Source organism: Marmota monax, unplaced genomic scaffold (assembly GCF_021218885.2).
Source record: "Marmota monax isolate L192 unplaced genomic scaffold, Marmota_monax_Labrador192_F-V1.1 WCK01_AAM20220418_F8-fsc00002, whole genome shotgun sequence".
Taxonomy (NCBI): Eukaryota; Metazoa; Chordata; class Mammalia; order Rodentia; family Sciuridae; genus Marmota; species Marmota monax.
Genome location: NW_026693571.1, coordinates 43,236,369 through 43,260,947, shown reverse-complemented (window position 1 = coordinate 43,260,947; position 24,579 = coordinate 43,236,369).

Here is a 24,579-nt window from a genome sequence, read left to right as displayed (position 1 = left end):
AATTATTCATTCACTAAAAGCAGAAAAAGCATTTGGAGATGCTGAAAAGGAGAACTTGCCTTCTGGTGCCAATTCCATCTACAACTAATGCTTTGATCTTTCTGAATAACACTATGAGCAGGCCCTGTGCAAAGTCCATACAACATTTAATGCTCCCAACACTCCAATAATGGGGTACTAGCATTATTATCATATTTGTTGCCTACAAAGCAAACTAAACCCAAACTCAGCATCTCAAAACAACAATAAATGTTTATTATCTCACTCGCTTCAACAGGTCAAGAATTTGGAAAGAGTTTAATTAGGCAGTTCTAGCTCATAGTCTTTAAGAGGTCACAGTCAAGACTTGGCCAGGATTACAGACATCTAACGGCTTCCCTGGGCCTAGAGACCGGGCTCCTAGATGGTTTACTTGCATGGTGCTGGTCTTTGGCAGGAAACCTTAGTTCTAGCCATGTGGGCTAGATGGACTGATTCTCCTTACTACAAAACTGCTGGCCTTCCCCAAGTTAAGAGATCCAAGAGAAAGGGCAAAGCAGGACCCACATTGTCTTTGATACCAAGCCTCAGAAGTGGCACACCCTCATTTCTGTGGTATCTTACCAGTCCTCAGAAGTCAACCACATTAAGCTCAGGAGGAGACTGCGCAAAAGCATGAATACCAGGAGGCAGGGGCCACAGGACATCTTGGAGGCTGGTCACCACAATCACCATTTTACAGTTAAGGCTACTGTGTCCAGAGAGATCAAGTAATTTTCCTAAGGTTGCAGAATAAGTTGTGATCCTACAATGAAACCTGGTTCTAAGTCCTATGCTCTTAATCATTGTACCTACTGCCCCTTTAAATAACCTAATACTCAAAACCAAAGATATTTATCCACACAGGGAACCGTTTAATCTAAAATAACACTAAAAGAAGGGAGGGAAAAAAAAAAAAAAACCTGGAGCCTACCAATAGACTTAATTTGGCACAATTTTCTGACTCCAACTTCCTTCATTTACAGACTAAATTGTCAGCTTTATAAACACAGGTGGACTGTGCCAGAATTAATCAAAAGTTACATGGCATAGTGAAAAGAAAGGGCACAATCTGAGAAAGTTTAATTTAGTAAAATAAACTGACTTCAAAGCAATCCAGATGGTTTCAATACTACCTTTTGCAAAAAAGGGTGGGGGAGATTAAGGGAATGATGATGAGACATGAATAACCATTCCATCCTCTCTAGGAGATGGAGGCAAGCACTGCTTTTCTACTTATTTACAAGACCTTAAACCCATTAAGGACTGATGACTGAAGGTTTCTATAAATTATACAGAATGCACAACCTATGCATTTTGGAGGAACTCTGGGGTTAGAGTTCTCAACACTGCTGAGCTTTGCAATTAAAGCAGAATGTAAAAATTCAGGAAGAACAAGAACACTGTAAGGTTCTCTTCACCTGTATCCATATGGCAACATCACGGTGTCAATGAACGTCCATATTGGCATAGAAACATAAGAGAATGAGCAACAGTTATCATCCTTTGGTCTAATCAATACCAAACATGTCAATATGTAAGTCACTTGGAGAGAGTCTAGAGATAATATTCTCAGTGTAGACAATCTCCTATTCATCAAACCAGCTTCTAGCTTGCTTTGTCCCACAGCCTCTGCAGGCCCACCAGCTAACAGAGGAAGCCATTTGAATTCTCACTAATGAGGATGTCAGTCTAACTTTCCCCACGTTCCATCCCCCTCCTCTTCTGCTCTTCCAGAACAATGACCCATTGTTTAATATAAATAACAAGAGCTTCAAGTACTGGTTCTTTTCAACTGTACCCATTCTAAAAGATTTTGCTCTCTGCATTTCTTTCTCTTTTATGAAAGCAAATGAAAAACAGGCACATCATGGGCTGAGATCCACACAGCAAATTAAAGCCATTCCCCACTCAACAGTTTCCAGCAGTTTTTCATATCTGCAGACCAGACCTACAAACTCAATCATTTTCATTCATTTCAACTTCTTTTACAAAGCATTGGGAATGGAATAAATTAGCCAGCTCATCTTCCCTCTGTTTCATAAAAAGCAAAGCACTATTTCTTTAGAGAGTGAGCTGCATGGAATAGACATCCTTTCTTCCATAAAAAGAGCTTGACAAATACGATAAGAGTTATACAAGGGGGTTCATTAAGATTTCAAAGGATACAGGGATATTGAACTAAAAGAGGCAGGGGTTCCAACTCAGTAAAGCACCTGAAACTTTGAGAGTCTTTTATCTTAAAGAATGAAGTTTTAGAATATCATTATAATAGTCCCCTAGAATATTTACAGCACTATTTTGTTTTGTTTTCTAAGAAAGTGGACTCTCCAAAGCATGACATAAATCTCATCGTCTTTTTTTCCATGCATCTCATATACATTGATGCCAAATCTCAGAGGTCTATTGTTTCAAAGGATGTATACACCTGCCTAGACAGATGAAATAACTAAACAGAAAAACTCCACGTCAAATCATAAGACAACTAGCAAAACAAAAACAAGAGTTTTTAACCTGAGCTCTTTGAGTCAGAGGTATTGGATAGTGGGATCCTAGAATAAAATAGAAAATAAGACAGAATTTCTGATAAATGATGGAGAGAGTGCTTCAAGAAAGTAAAGTCTCAAACTTCAAAATTGACTTTGGATCCATCTGAAGCCAGAAATATCCATAAACCCATTCCATGCGAGAAGCAAGTGGATATACTGTAACACAATACCAAGCTCCTGGGGTTCTCACTTGTGTCGGGTCCCTCAAAGGACAATTCTGCTTCTAGTTTTATATTTGTAGTTTTGAGTCTCTATTTTCATAGAGCACCCCGAAATTTAGGATTTGGGGATTCACCTCTGCACGATATATCATGTCTATAAATATAAACAAAGCAAAAAGAAACAAAATACTCAGAGCTGGTTGGTTACCCAGGGGCCCTACTTGGAGTCCTTCATAGGCTTCCCATGATACTTTGAATAAAATCCAAACTCTTTACTGGGTTCTGCACAGATCTTTGTTCTTCAATCCTAAATTATTCCATTCTCCCTTTGCCCAGGTCTCTGGTTAGACTATCCTCCTTGCAACTCCTCTGTGTGCAAAACTCTTTCCTATCTCACACCCTATGCCTGGGATCTGTCTCTGTGGGGGAGGCTCTCTTCCTCTTTCCACATTGTGGCTCCACCCTTGTCTAAGTAAATAATTATACTCTCTGACTCTTCTACTCTTGGGGTTCTCTGACACACCCACATTATTTTCTCCTGCAGCCCTTTGCTCAAGTTGTATTATGTATTTTTTCCCTCTTTTTTACTTATTTAATAAATCCATTTCAGTATAATCCAGAAAACTCCACCAGGGCAGCAATGATGTTTGTCATGCACACCACTATGGATCAAGCTCCTAATCAGGGGCTGACATGTGGTACAGCTCCTTAAAAATGTGTGCTAAGGATGGTGAATGAGTCATGCAACAGTTTTCCCATTAATTAAACTTAACTCTTTGAAGAACACCAATAATAATAACAACAACAACAACAATTTTGGGAATCTCATCATGTCTTTTTAGATTGACTATTGGAATAGTATATTCCCAGCAACTTGAGGCTATAGTAATAAGCGATATCATGCCTTATGACAATGGAATGCTATTCTTAGAGATTGCTGGTACTTATGATCAGTATCAGCAATTTATGATTTTGCTCAGGTGAAATAACTGAGAGAAAAAATACAGTTTATGACTTTGCTCAGATGCCTGAGATTGCTATGCATTTTGAAGTTTTATGTCTGCTTTCTGTTTTCTTGTTTTTGTTTTCTGGTTCTATCATTATCAGGCAATCAAATTTCTACTTCTTGAGTTTCTTGGGGAAACTTCCTTAAGCAACTCACAGCCTTGTTCTACTTTGTCTGTTTAATCTGTCTATGGGCTAGAAATTAGATAGAATCATGGAACAACATGGGCAAAGTAGAAGTGGACAGGCTCCTTGTGAGGTCATCCAATGAGAAGGATGACAACCATTTTAGCCACCGGAGACAGTCATTGGTTACTTCAGGATGGAAGAGTTAGCAGGAAAGCTTTCCCTGAATGAGTGAAGTATGATCAGAGGACCAAATGGCTAAAATGGGGGTAGCCCCTCCTACCCATCTGAACTCTCGGCACTTCTAAAAGGAACAAGACAAATGCAAGCTTAAATATTAATGTAATGTTATGTGGAAAATATATTTGATTCTTTTGTAGAAAGGAAAATAATTCAAAAGGAAAGGTAGAAAAGTAGAGAAGGAAAATAATTCAAAGACTTACTGAAAATAATGACAAACATCAAAAGTAGAAAAATGAACCTGCATTTAAGGATACTTTTCACATGTGAGACGGTAATCTTTTATTGGCCAATAACCACATTAATGATTTGTCCCTCCATGAGGAATTCTTTTTGAATTTAAAAGAAGGAAAAAGTAAATTGAAGAGCAGATGAAAATGGAGATATCAAATCTATGACTATTTATTTTTTTAAGAATGAGTCAGTGGACCTCTTCTGGATGATTAAGTACAAAGTGCAAGAAAAAGAAGCATTTGGGCCCAGTAGCTCTCTGGGGAACTCGCCTCCACTATTTGAACTTTTTTTTTTTGTATAGTCTAATACTACAAATATTACCAAACTGAAATGATCCCAATAGTTCATTCTTCCGTCTGCCTACAGTACATTAGCATCATTTTCTAAAGTGAAAATTCATCTGGTACTACAAAAAAGCACTTAATGTAATTTTAAGTGTTTTGATTGCAACTCATCTAATTTCAAAAATGATGGAGATAGCTTGTAATAAATTTTCATACACGATAAAAAAATTTAAAATGGAAATAGAAAAATAATGCTAAGTGAAAGATGATTATACCTAAGCTAATAACCAAGAATGGGCAATGTCATTAGGTTTAACTCTGAGTTTTCTAGAGGCCAGTAACAAATTTCATACTTCTTATCTAAACAAAAATATGTTACATATTCAAGAGTTACACATCATCTAACGAGTACTTTATTTCATGAATCCTTTTCAAGTGACTTGAGACAACATAATAGACAACCCCTGTCCAGATGGTGTTTATATGTTTACTACTATGTCTGAACATACTAGTAAATCATTTATGCATAATTATGCTACACACATCCATGCATGTTTCTAAGTTATTCACATACTCATGTACACACATATATCCATACATGTGCATATGTACATACATGAAATAACTCAGATGAAAGCTTCTCTAAAGGAGTAAAATAATGGAGTTGTATAGAGGGTTGGCAATCGTAGCTACAATTCCTTCCATTCCCATGTGCTAACACTTTGCAATGCAACTTTGTCACTCCCTCATAAACTAGTGGAGTATATTTCTCACCCCTTGAATCTGGGCTGGCCCTGTGACCAGCTTTCACCAACAGAAGTGATATCTATGGTATCCTAGCTGGGCTTCATGAAATCTTGCAACTTCCACTCTCACATTCTAGTAATGGGAAGAAGCACAGGACAGCTTTTTGGGTATGAAAAAACAACCCAAGAAGAGGCCCAGTTGAGTTGACATCAACTGCCACACATGTGCATGAGGCCTGTTTGGGCTCCCCAACTCCAAAAAATCAGAAAACTGGGCAGCTGCGTGAGACCCCAGGAAAAGCCCAAATGTGGACAACTCTAACTGGTAACCACCAGTGTCATGAGCTAAATAAATAATTGTTTAAAGTCACTTTGGGCTGGTTTTCATTTTAAAAAGCAACCACTTTGGGTTGATATTTTTGTGTAGTTAATATAAGATTCAAGGTATATAATTTTCTTACTTAATAACAGAAAAAAAATGGAGAAATCAAGGGAATTATTGATATTCACACTGCATGTCCCTAACTCCTTCCAGGAATTCTGAGAAAAAGGAGATGGAACCTTTTTACTTTTTTACCTCTCAGGTAGACTAGGTCTAAGCTTATTTTCTCTAAAATGCACATTCCTAATCTGATTTTTTAAAAGATCAAGGTTATAGTTCAAGGACCAAGTTTCTGGCAACAGCCCAATACCATGGAGTTCTTAGTCCTCATTGAACTTGATATGCACCTGATTTATTAGCCTGGGTTTTCCAGGATAGTCTTGAGTTCAAATGCTTTCTTCAAACTACATGTCATTAGGACTAATCTTCTGATTTAGGGCTGAACCATATGGATGCTATGCAGAATTCACGAGGAGTGTTGCAAGGGTTTAAATGATGAGACCAAAAACTGGGTCTAGTCTAATAGTCCAAGCCAGAGACAGTAGTGAAACGAAATGAAATGAAAATGGGGGAAAGGATGAACTCAAGAGGTTTTTGGAAGCAGAAATGACAGTCTTCACTGAGGAAGAAAACAAGGGTAAGATATGTTTCTCCTTTGAATAGGTAGGTGGGTAAGGAAGGCACAGGTTCAGGGTCTATGTGTTAAACAGGTTACGTTTGAGAAAGATACAAGGGCATATGTGAAGTAAAGTGTTGGAGAGTTGGGTTTGAATACAGAAGGAAAGTTTTTAAAAAGAATATAGAGCCTACTGGCAAAGAGCTAGCAGAGGAGAGTGAAGTTAAAGAAGAAACCAAGTGTCAGGTGAGGCCTTATAAGCTTCACATAAGGGCTCTGGAGTAATTCTTCTAGCTTGTAAAACTGAGGGAATGTCTTAAATAAGGATTAAAACAATCCAATTTATGCTATGAAAGGATTGCTTTGGATGCTGTAATAAGTCATCTCTGAGAAAGTGAGAATACATAGGGAGACCAGTTGATGTAAACTGGAGATGACAGTGACTTCCATGGCACGCTACTAGTGAAGACAGTTGCTGGCATGGGCACGTGACCTGAAGGAAGAACCAAGGATTTGCTGACACAGAGGTGTTCTATGGAGTAGGTTCCAAAGCAAGTGAGCTGGGAGAATAAAAGTGGTATAAATTTGAGATTTCAGAGGTGATGCAATTTCTGAGGTTGGCAAGATCTGAGGTTGACAAGTCTCAGTGGCTATTGGCAGCAGCATCACAAAAATGTTCAAAAAAGAAAGAGGGCAAAATTAGGAAATCATGGTGCTAAGTGAGAAATTAAAAGTTTGTACATAAATAGGGATAAATCTTGGGTCCCTCAAATCAGTAGTGATCAGGGTGGCACAAGGAAGCAGTGTCTCCTGTGTTGTCCATCTGATTTGGTTCCTCTAAGCAAAGAGCAGTCTCTTTACAGATTTGCCCAAGAGCCACATAAAAAACCAAATAAGTCAAAATAACCATTATTACATAATATGTGACAGGAAAACATGGTGCCAGGGTCCTCAAAGATCCCATAAGAAAGCACTGTCTTGCCGGGAAGCCAGTCTGGATGCTCAGACATTCCTCCAACACCAACCAATTCAAAACTGGACAGGTATTGGAATCCTCATAGTAAACTTTCACAAAATACTACCAGTAGAATTCATCCTTAATCCACTTCAAACTCCTTGCTCTCAAAAATCTACAAAACCAGGTCTAGTAACCATCCCCCAGCTTCCTCTCTGTCTCCACAGCTTCTCAGAATTTTCTCTGAAACACGAGCCATGCTAGATTTTTTTTCTCATGTCTCTTTCTCTTAGTCTTTTCAACTCTGAGTAACTATTTTTCCCAGCCCTAATCAATCAAGCTAGACTCAGTCCTTTATATTAACTTAGTTCTGCATAACAAACTTCTGCCCAGAAACTAAGCGGCAGCAGACACAGAAAAGAAAGATGCTGTGACATTTTGACATTTTTCTCCTCCTGTCATAGAAGTGATGACAGTTACAACAGTGTGTCTTACCTTCAGAGTGCACCCAAATTCCCTGAAAGGCTAGTAAAAGTGCAGATTCCTGAGCCCCCATCCCCAGAGGCTTTGAGAAGAACCTAAGAATTTGCATTCCTAACAAGCACCTGGGTAGAGGCTAGTACTGCTGGTCAGCTGATCTCACTTGAAGTAACACTGGTAGAGCTCTTGGGAGAAAATTCTCAAGAGTCCTTGAGACAGGATCTGATTCACTGGGGAGTGATATTTAAAAACACGTATCTACTTTTTTCTTTCAAGACATATATCTTACATATGTAGATAGATAGATAGATAGATAGATAGATAGATAGATAGATAGATAGATAGATAGATATTTAGGATACATATTTAGATGATGATAGAGATAGAATGACAGATTATTCGTGGAGAAAAAGGGAAGATTAAAGGGGTGAGGAGAGAAGAAGAAAAGGAAGGGAGAGAAGGAGGAAAAGAAGGGAAGAATCCAGGCTCCTCCCTACCCTTTCACACGACCATGATTGATTAAGACTGTCCTCTGCATTGCCATTTGTCAAGGATGTCCTTCATCAAGGTCCAAGCCACTAGGAGGCCTTCCTGCCCACCTGATGACATTTCTATGGTTCCCGTAAGTGACCACACACACCACTCACTATGGACTGAAGGACCTACAATGCTGTGGCCCCCAGAAAATGTCTGTGGACTGATAGCTCATGAGTCCCCTTCAGCAAGTTTTCTCAGCAGTCTCTCCTGCCCTTCTGTCCTGCCTCATTGTGCTGCTCAGCTTCAGGGATTTTAATGAACAATTCCCAGTCCCCTGTCCATCTCATCCCAATACCATTTGCACTCCTGCAGAGCACCACATTTTACTATTTTAGCTACTTCTGACACCATTTGCCTTTTGACATTTATAAACAGCTTTTTCTTTTTTCGATTTAGATAATATGTATTTTTTTCTACCATAGGTAATATGAATTTGGCTCCTTAAACAAGACCTCAAACAGACACATTTTCCTTCCCAATTCTCATAACACAGTTGTGATCACTTTGGGATGAATCAATATTTCATGTTGTTATTGTGACTCCATAACTACCATTCATCATTGAGTCAAGTGGCATATTTATTTATCCATCGGTTCATTTGGGCTGCTAGAATGCAATGTCATAAGCTGAGTGACTTTTAATCAATAGAAATTTCTTTCTCATAGTTCTAGAGACTGAAAAGTCCAAGATCAAGACATTGGCAGGTTTGGTGTCTGGTAAGGACTCCTTTTCTGGTTCTAAATGGCTATCTTCTCACTGTAATCTCACTTGACATAGGTTAAGGAGTCTCTCTTCAGCCTCTTTTATGAGACCTCTAATCACATTTGGAGGGGTCTGCTCTCATGACCTAATCACCTCCCCAAAGCCCCACCTCTTACTCCCATCCCCTTGGTGGTTGGAATTTCAACAAATGAATTTGTGGGAGCACCTACACATTCAGACCATAACATTCCCTTCTTGAATAATTATCTTTTGTCTACTTCTGTGGATGTGCCCCAGATCTTGTCAACCACAGAAATTGCATCAGCCCTTAAATCTCAAATTTATATCAGCTTTTATTCTCCTAGCTCACATGCTTCAGAACCTTCTCTACAGAACATCTATGTGTCAGCAAATCCTGTAGTTTCTTCCTTCAGGTCACAAGCCCATCCCAGCAACTGCTCCTTGTCTTCACTACTAACATGCCATCGGAATCACGGAAATCTCTTGTTTATACAAAGACAATTTTTCAAGACAAGAAGAATAACTGCTTCTCTTTTATTTGTGTTTCTTTCATTGAGGCTCTGAATAAGTCTTCCTGTACTCATCAATAATTCTCCATTCAATTTTCTACATGATCCAAAGTGTCCTATATCTATCATTTCCATTTTTTGCTGGGAACGCTTTTCCTGAGCCCTCCGTCACCCTGGACAAGATGCTCCAGGTCTGTAGGTGTTTCTTCTCCTCTTTTCCATGCTGGAGGCCTCACATCCTGGATCCTGTGTCTTCCTCTTTTTCAGTTTTTTTCCCTTTTTTTGCAGAAATATATCCTTGTGGAGAAACAATGCGTGGGAGAGTCAAAAATAATAAAAAGAGTCTGCCTCCTTGAAACTGTCTGTATGCTCATTTTACAATTAATTGTTTATTTTATGTGGTTTAGATTTCTAAGTGAGAAATCTTTTTCTTTTTTTTTCCCCTGAAATTTGAAGCATTGCGCTGGTGCCTGCTAGCCTCCTGTCTTTATAGTGGGGAGGCTGGATACCTTTTTTAGTTCAGGTCCCTGTATGTAACCTGCTTCTGTAGTTGTTTTCTCCCTGGAACTATTTAGGATTTCCTCTTTATGTCCACATTCCTGAAATTTCATGAAATTCAAAAATATCTGGATTGGTCTTTTTTCCAGTCATAATATTGGGTACTCAGTGATCTTGTACAACTAAAAACACAAGTCCTTCAATCTTGGGGTTTTTTTCAAATAAATCTTTGATAATTCTTCTCCCTTTTCGGTGTTCTCTCTTCCTTATGCACCCATTTCTTGGGTGTTACACTTCAATTACCTTCTAGTCTTTTTATCTTTCTCTTCTACTTTTCAATTCTGATTTTTGTTCCTTCAGGAAGTCCTCAAACCCTCTAAATCTCCTATTGAATTATTTATATCTACTATTATTACTTATTTTCCATGAATGTTAGCTTTTAACAAATGTTTTGTCCCATGTTATGTATAACAATGCACTAATAGAAATAAATAAATGTTTGAGTCCCTCTTTAAATATTCTTTGAAGACTTTTATTTTTATGTAAGTGTCTTCTATTTCTGAGAATGATCATCATGTGTGTGTGTGTGTGTGTGTGTGTGTGTGTGTTTATTTTTTCGTGATTCCTGCATTGTATTTTTTCTTTATTTGCCTGTTGGTGGCTTCACTTTGGTTCCTGTCTTTACGTTACAACTTTTCTTCGTGGCAAGCCTTTCTTATTGAAAGATTAGTCAATGAATCCTTACTGAGGGCTCATGTGCATGATCTGCCCAATGAAGGGCTCCATATAGGCTGTCTACAGGGAAGTGGCCATCCTGTATCCACATCTCTTTCCCCCACTCTCCTGCCAGTGTCCTGGGAGCAGACCAGGGAACGGTCAGAGGAGTCCTATAGTTAAAAGGTGGACTTTCATTTCATCCTCCTCTGTAGGACCTCCATCTCATTTTTAGCTGCCAACCGACACATTTGTATTTGTCATACTTTGTGTCCTGATTGTTCCTCAGAAAATATGGTCAGCATCACTGTGGAACAGTGGTGTTGGAATCAGTCTGGGAGACTTAGGACTGGGAGGAATGGAAAATGTGCCCTAGGGCATTCTGACTGTGTTAAACCCTGGTTAGGGGAAAAAGAAAGTGTCCAAATATTGCAAATATTGGGACAGCAAGAGATGAGAGTCACATGTAGAAAATAAAGTGCGATAAATGCATGTGGGCAACTTAAATGTTCATTCTCGTCTACTCACTTCCAAGGGGACAAGAAAATTGGCCTTTTTTTTTCTTTTTACAATCACAACATATGACATTTATTTAGAATTTTATTCAAATAAAGATGAACAAATAGAAATAATGGCATACATACCATGGAAAATCAGAACAAGACAAATGACTTTCAAGTCTCTCTCCTCACTGTCCTCTGGCCCTGTCTCTTGGGGCAATGAAGTGTCAAGGAAGGCATTCCTAACCACAGGAATACAGAGGCTCCTTAACCTACAATGTGGTTGTGTCCCCATAAACATAAAAATAACATAAGTCAAACATGCATTTCAATGAACTTCTATGAGTCCCCTCCCTACCATCTCTTGTTATGAGTTAGCATCCATGTATTGGAGAGAACATTTGGCCTTTGGTTTGGGGGGACTGGCTTATTTCACTTAGCATGGTATTCTCCAGTTCCATCCAGTTACCAGCAAATGCCATAATTTCATTCTTCTTTATGGCTGAGTAATATTACATATAAGTATAACTCCACACCATGTACAACCACAAGAATGGGAAGTCATGTTCCATGTATGTATAATATGTCAAAATGCACACTATATAACTAAAAAGAACAAATAAAATAAAAATTTTTAAATGAAAAAAAAAAAAACACCCAAACATGCATTTTATGCTCCTAAACTGCTGAACCTCCAACTCATCAACATGGTCTGCTGTCAGGCATGAGCTGCTTCCCCTCACAATCACGGGGCTGAGTGGGAGCCACTGCTCGCAGCCCAGTGTCCAGAGCATTGTACTTGATTACAAGAGCCCAGAAAAAGATCAAAACTCAAAATCTGAAGCCTAGTTTCAACTGAGTGGGTATCACTTTTACATCACATACAGTTGAAAAACTATAAATTAGGACCATCTGTCTGCCTGCACGAGGGGCCGCAGCACTCCTCTGCTGTTCCTAGAAACACTTACCGAGAGGCACTATCATGAATGTGTCCATTTTAGCAGAAATTCTGCTCATGGTCTTTGTTTGCTTTACCCAGAAAGGTCATCAAAAATTTCATACTGATAACCCTATTGTATAAGCAGGCTGTAATGAACCTTGCATATTCCAATCATCACAAGGAATTTTCCCAGCCCTCCTCCTATTTCTCTTGGAACATCAGCAAACTGAATTGCAAGGGAAGTGTAACGAACAGATCTGGAGTTATCCGGCAGACATGAAGACATGGGAAGTTGGCTATAAAATTACATTAGGGTGTTTTTTCTTATTCCCTATTCAAACGCTGTCCAAAATTTCATTATGAAATAGTAAACTTTCTTCCCCTTTCCCGCCTCTGCACTCAAATGTCTAAGCCAAGGAGAATTTTATTAACTCTTTCCTACAGTCTCCACCCCACCCCCCAATATACTCAGCAGCATTAGAGCCTCATTCTTCATTGCCTGAACTGTTAAAAAAAAAAAAGCCCATGACAAAGTTTCCTACCACTGCCAAGATAAATTGTGATCAATCACAAAAAGCAGCACATACTCCAAGAGAGTAAGTATCAGCAGTTTTAAAGAAAACCAAGATATGTGACCAAATAAACACAGTGAACTCCTAAATGTTTAGAGGTCAGATCCACAATACAAAAGGCAGAGGGTGTCTTAAGGGCTACGATCAAATGCCAAATTAGAGTCCATATGATATTTCAGCAGGAGACACCAGGGCTGTTTTCCTTTGCTTCTTCTCTTTCACTTTTCTCCTCTTTTATTCTTCTATGGACTGCAGGATGAGGAATGGTGACAATAGTGATCATGGTGTGGATCACCATCAAAATCACATTCACTGTGGAAGTTAGGGGACCCCTCACCTAGAATATCCTGAATCATTTTCCCCTTAGATTTTGCACACAGGAGAAATGGTACATATGTCTACGTCTTTGTTCTACATTTTGAGCATAATTCACGGCTCTGCAATCAAAGGCGTTTGTTATAGGCACTGTTCTAAAGCACTCAAAGCAAGTCTTGTTTAAAAGACAGGGGTCAAGCCTGAATTATCCAAAGGGACTCCAATGCATAAACTAAGTGTATAAATGTTTAAGGGAGGATAGCCTTGAGCTTTCCCATAGGAGAGGGGGAAGGGAAAGCGAAATCAAATAAATCCCAGCTAGATAAGCAGTGTGGGTCAAGGACAAGAATAGTGGGGGATGGAAGAAAGGAGACGATAAGGCCAGAAAGAGAAAGGTTCATTAAACTAGAGTTTGAAAGGAAATTGTACAAGCAGTTAGTAAAGCGAGATCAAACTCAGGGAGATACGTTCCCAGGACCTTGGGCAAGAGTCAGCATCTGGCAGCTGATTTGTCCATATGACACAGTGAGAGCTCTAGATAGAGAGAACAGTGGGCTGAGTTCACAGCAGACACTTTCTGCTTTAGCATTGTTGAAATTATGAGAGATGTTACAGAGCAAAATCTTCAATTTTCAAAAAATTCCATCTTGAACAATGGTGGTCAGCTTATAAGCATTATTGATCATAGAAGAATGAAAAAGTCTTTTAGGAAAGTTAGCTAATGAGATTTAAAAAACAACATATTCCATATTATGTCATCCTTCTGGTTCCATTCTGAGTTTGTTCTTATTTCTCCTCTGCATCAGGCAGCTCAAGTTCAGCCTTAGTGTTATCAGAAGGATATGATCACATGTACAGATTCATGGCCAAAAGCTGCAGAATAATCCACAATGCGACTTTAGATATTTCTCATGGGAATCCTTTGCAAAATGTATGCACAGGCAGTATTTTAGCAAATGTATGTAGGGAAGAAGATTCACCACAGAAGCCACTCTTCCCTCTGCAGGAAATGATGGGCCAATATCAACAATGTTTCCTGCATGCTGACCCCTCAGCCACAGAAGTCCAGCTGGTCTTGTTAACAACAAAGGCATGATTTATCTCTCAAGGATGTCAAGGAAGGAAAGCCACAACTGAGAAAGCTATGACATACACATGAGATCGATCTCATGGGACAATGATTTTCCCACCATTTAGATCTTCCTTTTCTCTTTCTGGGTCCAAGCCACGTCTCAAGATCATTCTGGTTGTTAAATGTTCCATACACCACTATGCTGCTAACATTTCAGGCTAGCACCTCCTTTCGCTAGAAATTCATTACTTAAGTGCCTTTAATTTACAAAGTAATCAGTTTTGTCCTGAGCAAGATACATTTGGTTTGAGTGCTCTTTGATTTTCTTGAGCATGTATTAACTTGCCCCGATTAAGGCGTGCTTCCGAACATGCTGAATAATGTTTCTGAAGCACAGTTCTCAGTCTCACGTTGCTTTAGGTGTCCATTTCAAAAAAAGACAGATTCAGCTTGGGATAAAATTTCTTCATGAGCAGGCAGATGAATGCAGGAAACAGGAACTAGGACACACCCAATTCCAAAATATCCACACCCAAAGATCCAGCTGATAGAGAGACTGGTATTTTTATCTCTTCTTTTACAAGTCATTGTCTGATTCCTTTGCCCTAAGTTACATAACACCTGTCTTTAAAGAACCCAAACAACCAAAAAGTTCAGATAACTGGGTTTCTCCCCTGCATTTTTCCTCAGTAAAATATAGACAAAACAAGTAAAGGAATACATGTCACAGACTCAATTTTTGTTTCTGCACTGTTGTTGTTTTCCTGCTTTTAAAGTGGGTCATAAGGTCACATGCCTTGAACTAATTACCTACATCTTACACACCTGTGATGCTCAATTACAGCATGTAAGTTCCATCATGATTACATTGAGGCTGTTGGTGCCAGGAACCATCAAAGGAAGAACAAATTAATTTTAATGTTAGTGTGTTATATTTTATCTCAAAATGTCTTAAATAAGAGATCCATGTAACTCTCAACAAAGCATACTATTTTCTTAACCTGGAGATAGAAAGATAGATGATAAATAGATGATAGGTAAATAAAGAGAGGTGGGGCGACAGAAATGGGAAAGTAGTGTAGATTCAGAAATACATTAACACACACAACAGTTTAGATGCACACTTTAGAAAAAAGTTAAGGGCCCTGGTTGACCTCAGGCCAGGGTTCTCAAGAAGACTTTGTTGGATCTTGTATCAGTCACTTGTATGTAAATGAGATGCTGTGAGATACAGTATATGGAGACCCCAACTAGAAAGTACACTAAACTCTTTTTAGTCATTAAACTGACCTAGATACGGCATGGTTTTCCACTAAGGCTAGACCACACTATCTGCCATCAAGATGGATGTTATAGAACAGAACATGGGGAGTTCACAGCAGTATTACCTGGGCCCCATCAGGGAGACCCTAGATGCCCATGATGTTCGCACAGACTTGAGAAGCAGCACTTCTAATATTGATCATTTATTTAATGTCCATGTTTGGAAAATCTTAGGAAAAAAAAAAAGACTCCTAAGAGCTTATCTGATCTCATGGAAAGTCAGAGGTCAGACATGGGGTTTCTTGGGCCGCTCAGCTTTTCCCAGTTTTCTCTACCCCACATTGAGAGCTTTTTTTTTCCCCTTCCTATGCAGAGTCTCTCCAGGAAGTGGTACCTAAAGGCACCACTGAGTCACCTAGGTGTCCTGTGGTTTGACTCACTGATGCTTTAAATTTTGATTTAAAGAAACTGCCTTAAAGCACTCATGTCTTTTTCTCACCACTGACAAATGGCAAAGTTTTCACATACTGAAAGCAATGTTTTTAAGTGAGAAATATAAGAATCAATTTGTCCATCATTCCATTATTCTACTCAAACATTTAATAATTAAGGGACAGGCCAGAATACTTAAGCTAATTGCTTAAAAGGTTTTTTTTTTTTTAACTTAATTTGAAGAATTGACAAGCTGCCAACATCTAAGAAAAAATTATTTTAGGTATTTAGCTGGAAATTATCACAGTTTGAATAGATGATTTATTCAAAAAGAAATTTAAATTTCTTTATAGCAGTTTTGGTCTTATAGAACTTTATATTTTAAAATAACTTAGTATAACTTCCTCACTTGCCAGGAAACAAAACTTCTAAAAACTAGTGAAAAGAAGGGTCATGTTCAAGTTCCCACAATGAGATATATGGCAACACCAGAATTAGAAGAACACGAGTCCTCAGACTTTTGAAAGAGAGCCATCTTAATCCACAATACAGCAGTAATTCATGATAATGTGAGCCCTCTGGAATTCACACTGGATGCAGAAAACCTGGGGGCAATTTAGAAGAAATGAGAAGGGACAAAAGGGTGAAATGGCATCTTTCCTCAGGATCCCTGCAGTGGTTAAAAGAGAATATTCTGAAGACCTAGCTACCTCCCTAAATCAAGAATAACCAAGCCCTGGTGGCAACTAAGGAAGCTTGGGAAACAGGCCCCTACAACCCCATGGCTCCCACACTCAGTGCCTAAAAACTAAAAATCCAGAGCTTAACGGGTCAGGACAGAGACAAGATCAAAATGAATCACAACTCATGCCAGGCTTAAATAGTTGCAATTATTTCTTAAGTTTGTTTGAGTGTTACTGTCTTGTATCCAACTAATAATAGCAATTATATGGGCTTATGTTTGATATGCAAATGTATATTTATCTTCCCAGGGTCCTCTATTGTAAAGAAATTAAGGAATTGCAAGAAAGAAATACAGTATGCTCCATTTTACTAGTCCTAACTTCTGATTTTCCTTAGATTCTTACCTAATGTATTTTTAGTCTTGTTAGAAAATCACATCCTTCTATCGGGAGAAACTGACCATCGCTGCCTTGGGTTATGAGCTATTTCTGACATTGCCGATCTGCAGTTCTACAGAGTACTTTCATGGGGGCAGAGGGCAACTGAGTGAGTCATGGAGACTCTCGGAGGAAAGCAGAGCTCTTTGTCTGAATAAGGAAAAGTTAGGTTGCTCATTAGGTTTGGGGAATATCAGTTATTGCTCTCCTTGGAAGCGTTTCTCAGAACGAAAAGACAGCCTTTTAGGGAGGTTCAACAGGAGACCAAGTGGTAACTGAAGCGGGGCTGCACTTTGTGTGAGATGTACAAAGCTCAGGTTTCTTGATTACTAGTGGGTACTTACTAAACACAGCTCTGAAATTAGACAAGCCATACTGACACCATAATGCAGTTGTGAGCATTCAATGTCATAATACATGACTGTTGCAGCCTATTACGTGTATGGATGACCTCCTTCATAACAAATAGTTTCCTTCCCTGGTGACCCCTTCTTCCCACTTGCCTTCATTAAGGGAATCAAAGATCTGGTTATATTTTTGGAGAGAAAATTTGTACCATGAATGGGCTGCACTGGAGCCATGTGGACTTTGGAAAAATGGGGCCCAAACTGTGGCTTAGAACTTAAGCGAGGGAGCCCAAGTCTATGCAACACCAAGGCCACTCCTTGCAAATGGTCTGGTCTAGGGTTAGTCATTGGCAGTATCAGTTTCAACCCACACCTTCTAAATCTGAATCTCTGGAGGAGGAGCCCAGGAATCTGTCCCTCCAGCACCTTTCCGGGTGATTTTTCTTTTGCACACTTAAGTTGGAGAAGGACTCCTTTAGAGACAGTGTTACTAGAAAATCCACATGGGCAGGAAGACAAACTTCTGATCAGATGTTCATGGGATCAAGTCAAAGACGTTTTAAAGAAAGGTAGAAAAGGCAACAGGTAGGAGGAGCCTTTGGGGGGAAATCTTCAGGAATCGTGGAACAATTATAAATTTTACGAATGCTTTCATTCAGGTAGCAGACATGAATCCACATGCTGCTCATTAATCTTCTAACTAGAAATGAGCCACTGGGTTTGTTACAAATTGGCTGGGGAGTCTGATTCTCAAGACAAGAGGGGATCAGCAGCAAAAGCCTTAAATAAAAAGAGCCTGGGTGCTTATTTTTGGTGACAGCAAATTAAAAGGGAGATGGAAGGATAGCACGTTACTCGGCAGCCGGTCCTGGGAGGAAAAGAACCCAGGGATAGAAACAGTCCAAATCCCTAGGGCTTTAGGAAAAGGCAGGGGGAAAAAAATAAGAAAAACTAGACACGGGACTGAAATCCAGGGGTTGAGACATGACCCGTCAGGCACACACTGGCAGGAGGCCCAGCAGTGAGCCTCCTTCTTAGGAACCAAGGATCTGCCTGTTTTCACGTCCCTGCAACATACTGAATTATGTGTTAACAAGTAATTGCAGCATCCACAAAGATCAGGGGCCCAGGACACTTAGGAAATGCAATTGCACATGTAAATATTTACCTAGATACTTCCTTGGGATTGACAGACCCGTTTCATCTTATTGGCAAACTCCATGATTTTAGCGAGCTGCTGTACTTTATTAGAAATATGTAGGGAAAAACATAATTTGAAACAAATGGGAAATGTATTAGACATGTCCAGTGGTTAGAGTTTATCCCACCCATGCCTCTGAAACTGGAGGGGTTTCAGTCCAGACTTTAATCGGGAGTGCCTGGTTCTCAAGTGGCATGCCCATGTAGGAGAATTGAACATTCTCACGCTCCAGCAGGCTTCTATTCAAAGTTGGGGCTGCTTGATCTCATTCCCAGGTAGAAACCCTTTCCCGGTTATGGATCTGACATAAGCGTCAGTCAGAAGTCCATGGAGCATTCTGAGTAGACTTACCTTCCAGGTAATCTTATCCCTAGATGGATCGTGCCTCCTTTGCTTTATTTCCTTTGCCTTCACCTTGCTCTCGTAGCCAGCCCACTCTTTGGGTTTTATCATGGGCCTACCATGTGACCACCAAAGAGCAAGGCACTGCGGTTCACACACCTCCTTAAAGGGGCCAACAGTCCATTTCCTGCAGGACCAGATCCTGAGCCCCCTTCCCAGGCGACCAGAAGAACATGAGTTCTGACATGATGATAAATCAAAACCTCAATAGAAAGGTTGTCAGATAAAGCCAGGGCAATCTCCTGGAAGGCGGAAAAACATTTTAAAAAAGAAAAGATGAAAGATATTAGGAAAAAGACAAAAAAAATGGAAGACCAGTTCTAAGAATTTAATATCTAAATACCAAAGTTGGGCCTGGGAATATAGCTCAGTGGGTAGAGGGCTTGCTTCACATGCACAAGGCCCTGGGTTTGATCCCCAGCACCACAAAAATTAAATAAATAAATAACAAGCTTTATGAAAAAGAGGACAAAAGATATAAAGGAATGGAATCATCAGTTTAAAAATTCAAGAGACTTTCCTAGAACTGAAGAACAGGAGTTTGTATGTCAAGATGTGCGGGAGGAAAACTAGGGCCACACCCAGACACATCACTGAGAAATTACAAAACCCTGGTGACCAAGGGAAGAGCAAACAGTTCCAGAAAGGGGGTTGGGGAGGCATATGCAGAGGAATCAGAAAATAAAATAGCTTTGAAAGACACAAAGCATCTGAAAACTAGAAATTAATTGAGTAATGCCTTCAAAATGTGGAAGGAAATTCATTTCCAAACTAAATCTCTTTTTTTCTGTTTTTTTTGTTGTTGTTGTTGTTGTTGTTATTTCTTTTCTTTCTTTTCTTTTTTTTTTTTCTTTTGGTATCAGAGATCGAACCCAGGGGCACTTAACCAATGAGCCACATACCCAGTCCTTTTTTAAATTTTATTTTGAGATAGGGTCTTGCTAAATTACTTAAAGCCTCACTAAGTTGCTGATACTGTCTTTGAACTCACAGTCCTCCTGCCTCAGCCTCCAGAGCCGCTGGGATTACCAGTGTGCAGCTAAACTCTATTCTTTATAAATTACCCAGTCTCAGGTATTCTGTGACAGCAACAGGAAATAATCTAATATACCTACTTTTCTACTGATCTAATCAAAATCACAATGTAATCATATTAGAAGGTCAGGGAAATAGAAAGAAGGTATGTGAGTTATGTGGACACACATGCGTGTGTGTGTGTGTGAGTGTGTGTGTGTGTGTGTGTGTGTGAGAGAGAGAGAGAGAGAGAGAGAGAGAGAGAGAGAGAGAGTTGTGAAGAAAGGGGAAGAAAGAAGGTTAAAATCCTCATTTTCCAATGTGAGAAGTTAATAGAAAAGGTCTAAAACTGGAGGGGGGAAATAAAGAAATAAAAATCAAGAAATAAAAATATTCAGAAATTTGGAAGAAAATACAAGGACAATAAGTAATTGCTTCTAGACAAAGGGAAGTTGGAAGTTGCAGGCAGGAAGCAACAAGGAAATACTGATTTTGTTACTAATTTTTAAGTCTTTTTGGTTTTTACATTTATGGACATATATAATATTAATTAAAATATAGAAGAGACTGAGCCCCCACCACCACCACCAAGATAGGAATGCAATGGGAAAGTAGCTAAGATGCAGTATCTGAAGTTGGATGAGCTTAATTCACATCCTGGATTTGCCTCTAATTTTGTGACCTTGAGCATGTAACCCTCTCAAAACCTCAGATCCTTCAATTTCAAATGAGGGTAAAAATATTTAATAGAGTGTTGCCATGAGGTTTAAGTGGTAGAGAACTAGGAGGGGATCAGCAATACTAAGCACATGGTAAGCACACTTCCTTTCATTCACAAATATTTATAGTGCTTATACATATCAGGCAGAGTTACAGACACTAGGCATATATTAGTGATAGGAAGTAACCTCACCTTCATGGAACTTACCAGAATTAATAAGGAGGGACAGATAAGAAACAACAAATAGAAGGTTAAGTAAATAACACAGTACTATTAAAAGTGACAAGTGACCCATGCTATAGAATAGAAAAGAACAGGGGCATTGAATTGTTGGGAAGGAGAAGGGAGTTGATCCAGAAAGGCCTTATAGTGGGGTTGGGTTTCCCTCAGGGGTAGAGCACTTGACCAGCATGTTCAAGACCAGAGGTTTGATCCCCAGCAAGAGAAGGTGGCATTTGAGTAAAGACTTGAAGAAGATAATTGTATTTGGAAAGAGCATTTGTAGGCATGAGAACAGGCAATCCATGAGCTCTAAGGAAGGAGGGTACATGGAGTGTTTAAGAGGAGCCCAGAAGCCAACGTGGATGGGGCAAAGTGGGGGGAAAAGAGCAGGAAAAGAAGTCAAAGGGAAAACAAAGGACCAGATCATCATGAAGAGCCGTGGTGGCATGAAGGGGACCTGAATTTTACACAGAGCAATTCAAGGAATACTACAGGGTCTTCAGATGATATGATTTAACCCATAAAGAGATCACCTTAGCTACTGTGTTAGGCAGGCAAGAGAGGAAGCTGGAGACCAGAACCGCACAAGGTGCCTGCAGCGTTCCTATAAGGAGATTGATGGCTCAGATCGTCAGAGCTGGAGGTAAGGGATTGGAGGGTCCACATTTCTGAATATTATCTCTTATTATCATTTACCCAAGTTAGGAAATAAGTTCATAGCAGCATATTCTTGCTTTCCATTCTTTTACTGGGTAAAGGAAAAACTTTCATGGAAAATCTAAATTGAAATACAGTATTACTTCGTCCTTCTCTGGGTTATAAAATCTACAAGGGTTGCATATCCTCTCAATCATAAAATGTCTGCAACTGTACAGTTCTAACATTTACAGACAGTGGAAAAAGCCGGCATTTGTACACATTATATTATATCCATTGATCTTTGCACACTATCTTGTACAGTCAGTATTACTTAGGGATTGCTTTAGGTAGAGATTTATTTGTTCATTGAACATCGTAAATGAGGCATGAACCCTACTCTCAGATCATCTAACCATGCACTGAGGCAAAGCAGGTGAGCACCAAGAATTAAGCACACATAAAAAGTGATCACTGCCCCAAAACTGTTTCAGCTGCTCTAGGGAATTCAGAGGAGAGTAGCTGTTCTTCTCAGCCTAGAAAAGGGACAGGAAGTGGTGCACCACAGGCTCCATGAGAAGGTGACATCCACAGGACAGTTTGAATTTGGATATGTTAGCATAATCTTGGAGGTGGAAATGCAAAACGTCTTGGAAGCAGAACAATTCATGGATATAAGAGAAGCAATGTTTTAAGGTTAGCTGAAGCATATGGCATGAAAAGAGGAATAAACTGAGAAACAGAAGAGGTTAGTAAGAACAAAACTGAATTTGGTGTCAACATACCTTATATCCAAACAGAGATATGATAACTTGTGGTATAAAGGTGTATTAAGAATTGTAATGCAAAAAAGAGAGCTCATGTACAATGGCATAATTTGGTGTGAACATACTTTATATACAGAGTTAACAAAAAATTGTGCTGTGAATGGATAATTATGAATGTAATGCATCCCACTATTGTCATTTATGTAAGAAAGAAAGAAATAAAAAAAATACAATAAAATAAAGATCCATCAAAAAAAAAAAAGAACAAAACCTTAGAAAGTCTTCACATGGTCAGAGAGAGGACACCAGATAAAGCTGATAACAAGAAAAGAGAAGAACATTCACCATGCAGTGAGCCACAGCCTGGACCACTAGTTTGGCTATGCATTTCCCAAATATCAAATTCACTCTCCAAGATTAGAACAGAGGCAGGCACTTTCAGTTAGTGTTAAAACTCTCAGCCAAAAAATTGATTTCCCATTAAAATATTTCTTCTTAGGATTTCTTTACCTTTGTAAACTTATTTCTCTACATTGCTTTGCATTCTTTTGAAAGTCAAGAAGGAAATTATAACAATTCTTCTTTCCTCAGCTCTTGCATAGAAATACGTAGTAGCTTTCCAAGCTCCAGGAAGACAACACCATCAACTGATCTAATGACCAGGCTTGTGCTTTGTGTCTGTTTTTATTGCAAATTCCTGGGGACAGAACATGACCAAACCAAAATAAAGAAACTTTTTTCAAATGCAGCACTTGGTGACATGGGCCTTAGCCAGACTTTGCATCACAGTAAATGCGCCCTCTGTAATTTGGTTCAGTGATTTTGTTGTCCTCCACAAATCTCTTGCATGCCCTAATAAGAAAAAAATGTAGCACCCACTCAGCAGCATCTGAAGTTTTCTGTAACCCGAATTATCTGGAACCATCTCCACTTTACGATGGCATTTCTGAGTCTACCAGGACATTCTACAAAATGCAATCATGATTTCTGCCAAAGCCAACACCAGCTGACATTGACTGAGAGCATACTCTGTCCCTGGCATATGCGATCACAGGTCATCCTATAACAACTGTGAGGTAGGTGCAATCACTTGATCCACTTACAGATGAGAAAACAAAGGCCCAAAGAAGTTACATAACTCGCCACAGATTGCAGACCTAGAAAGCAAGTGACTGAAGAAACAGCATTTCTCTCTTCCTTCTTAACCCACAGGGCACAGTCCCTGCCAGCAGCTGTCAACTAATTCTTCCCTTCTCCATCAGGTGCTCTTCTGGTGCTTTGTGTCTGTTTTTATTGCAGACACAATAAAAATAATTTTTTAAGATAATTTTTTTAAAGTCTTCAGTCTCTTTTCAGGAGGGAATCTAGATTTTGTGTTCCAACTTAGTCTACTTACCAAATCATCTCATCCTCTAGTAGCTTTTAGACTCTTTCCATTTAAGTCAAAAGTCCTGACTTAACCTCGCCCTGCACCACCATTATTCAGTTATCTAATCAGAACTTTCACTATTTTATTTTGAGAGTTTTTTTTTCCCAAGTGAATTTCGTTATTTCAAATGTCAGATTAACTTGTCAGTATCTGAGCCCTTCTGGAGACTTCAAAATCACGGTTCATCAAGACCACGCTGGAACCCAACAGCCCAGTCCAGAAGAAAAATGAGAATTAAAATGTCATTGCCGGAATGAGAAAGAAAAATAAGACTGTTCTCCAGCTGCATATACATCTGTGTATTTCTTTGGACATTGACTTTGAAATGCTAAAACACTCCCACATGGGAAAAGATTCATATTTTGTTGTTTATGCATCTGACTACACTAACATATGATTGCAAATGTCTGGGGAACCTGGTGGACAAAGCCAGGCTAATTCAATCAATATGTTCAAAGGCCTTCTATAGTTTTTATAGAAATTTACAAAAGAAGGTATATCGCCCTTATGCACGAATAAATTAGAGTAATTTTAATTGAATCATTTATCTATACGAGTTTGGTTCAAATTATCCATAGTCTACTATACATGTACACAGTGTTTTTAAAACATTGCATTTAACTGTTTTTATTGAAAAAAGGAACTAAAGACCATTAAGCTCGATTTATGTTTCTCTAAATTATCTTCCAAATTCTGTCACTGTATATCCATGCTTACATTTTTGGGACACTGTATCACGATGCAATGTCTCTGTTTTTGCATTCTTTCTCTTCATTTTATTGTGCCTTTGTACCTAAAGGCCCCCCTCCTTGCCCTGCTTGTGTCATGGAATAGTTATGTGGTGTTCC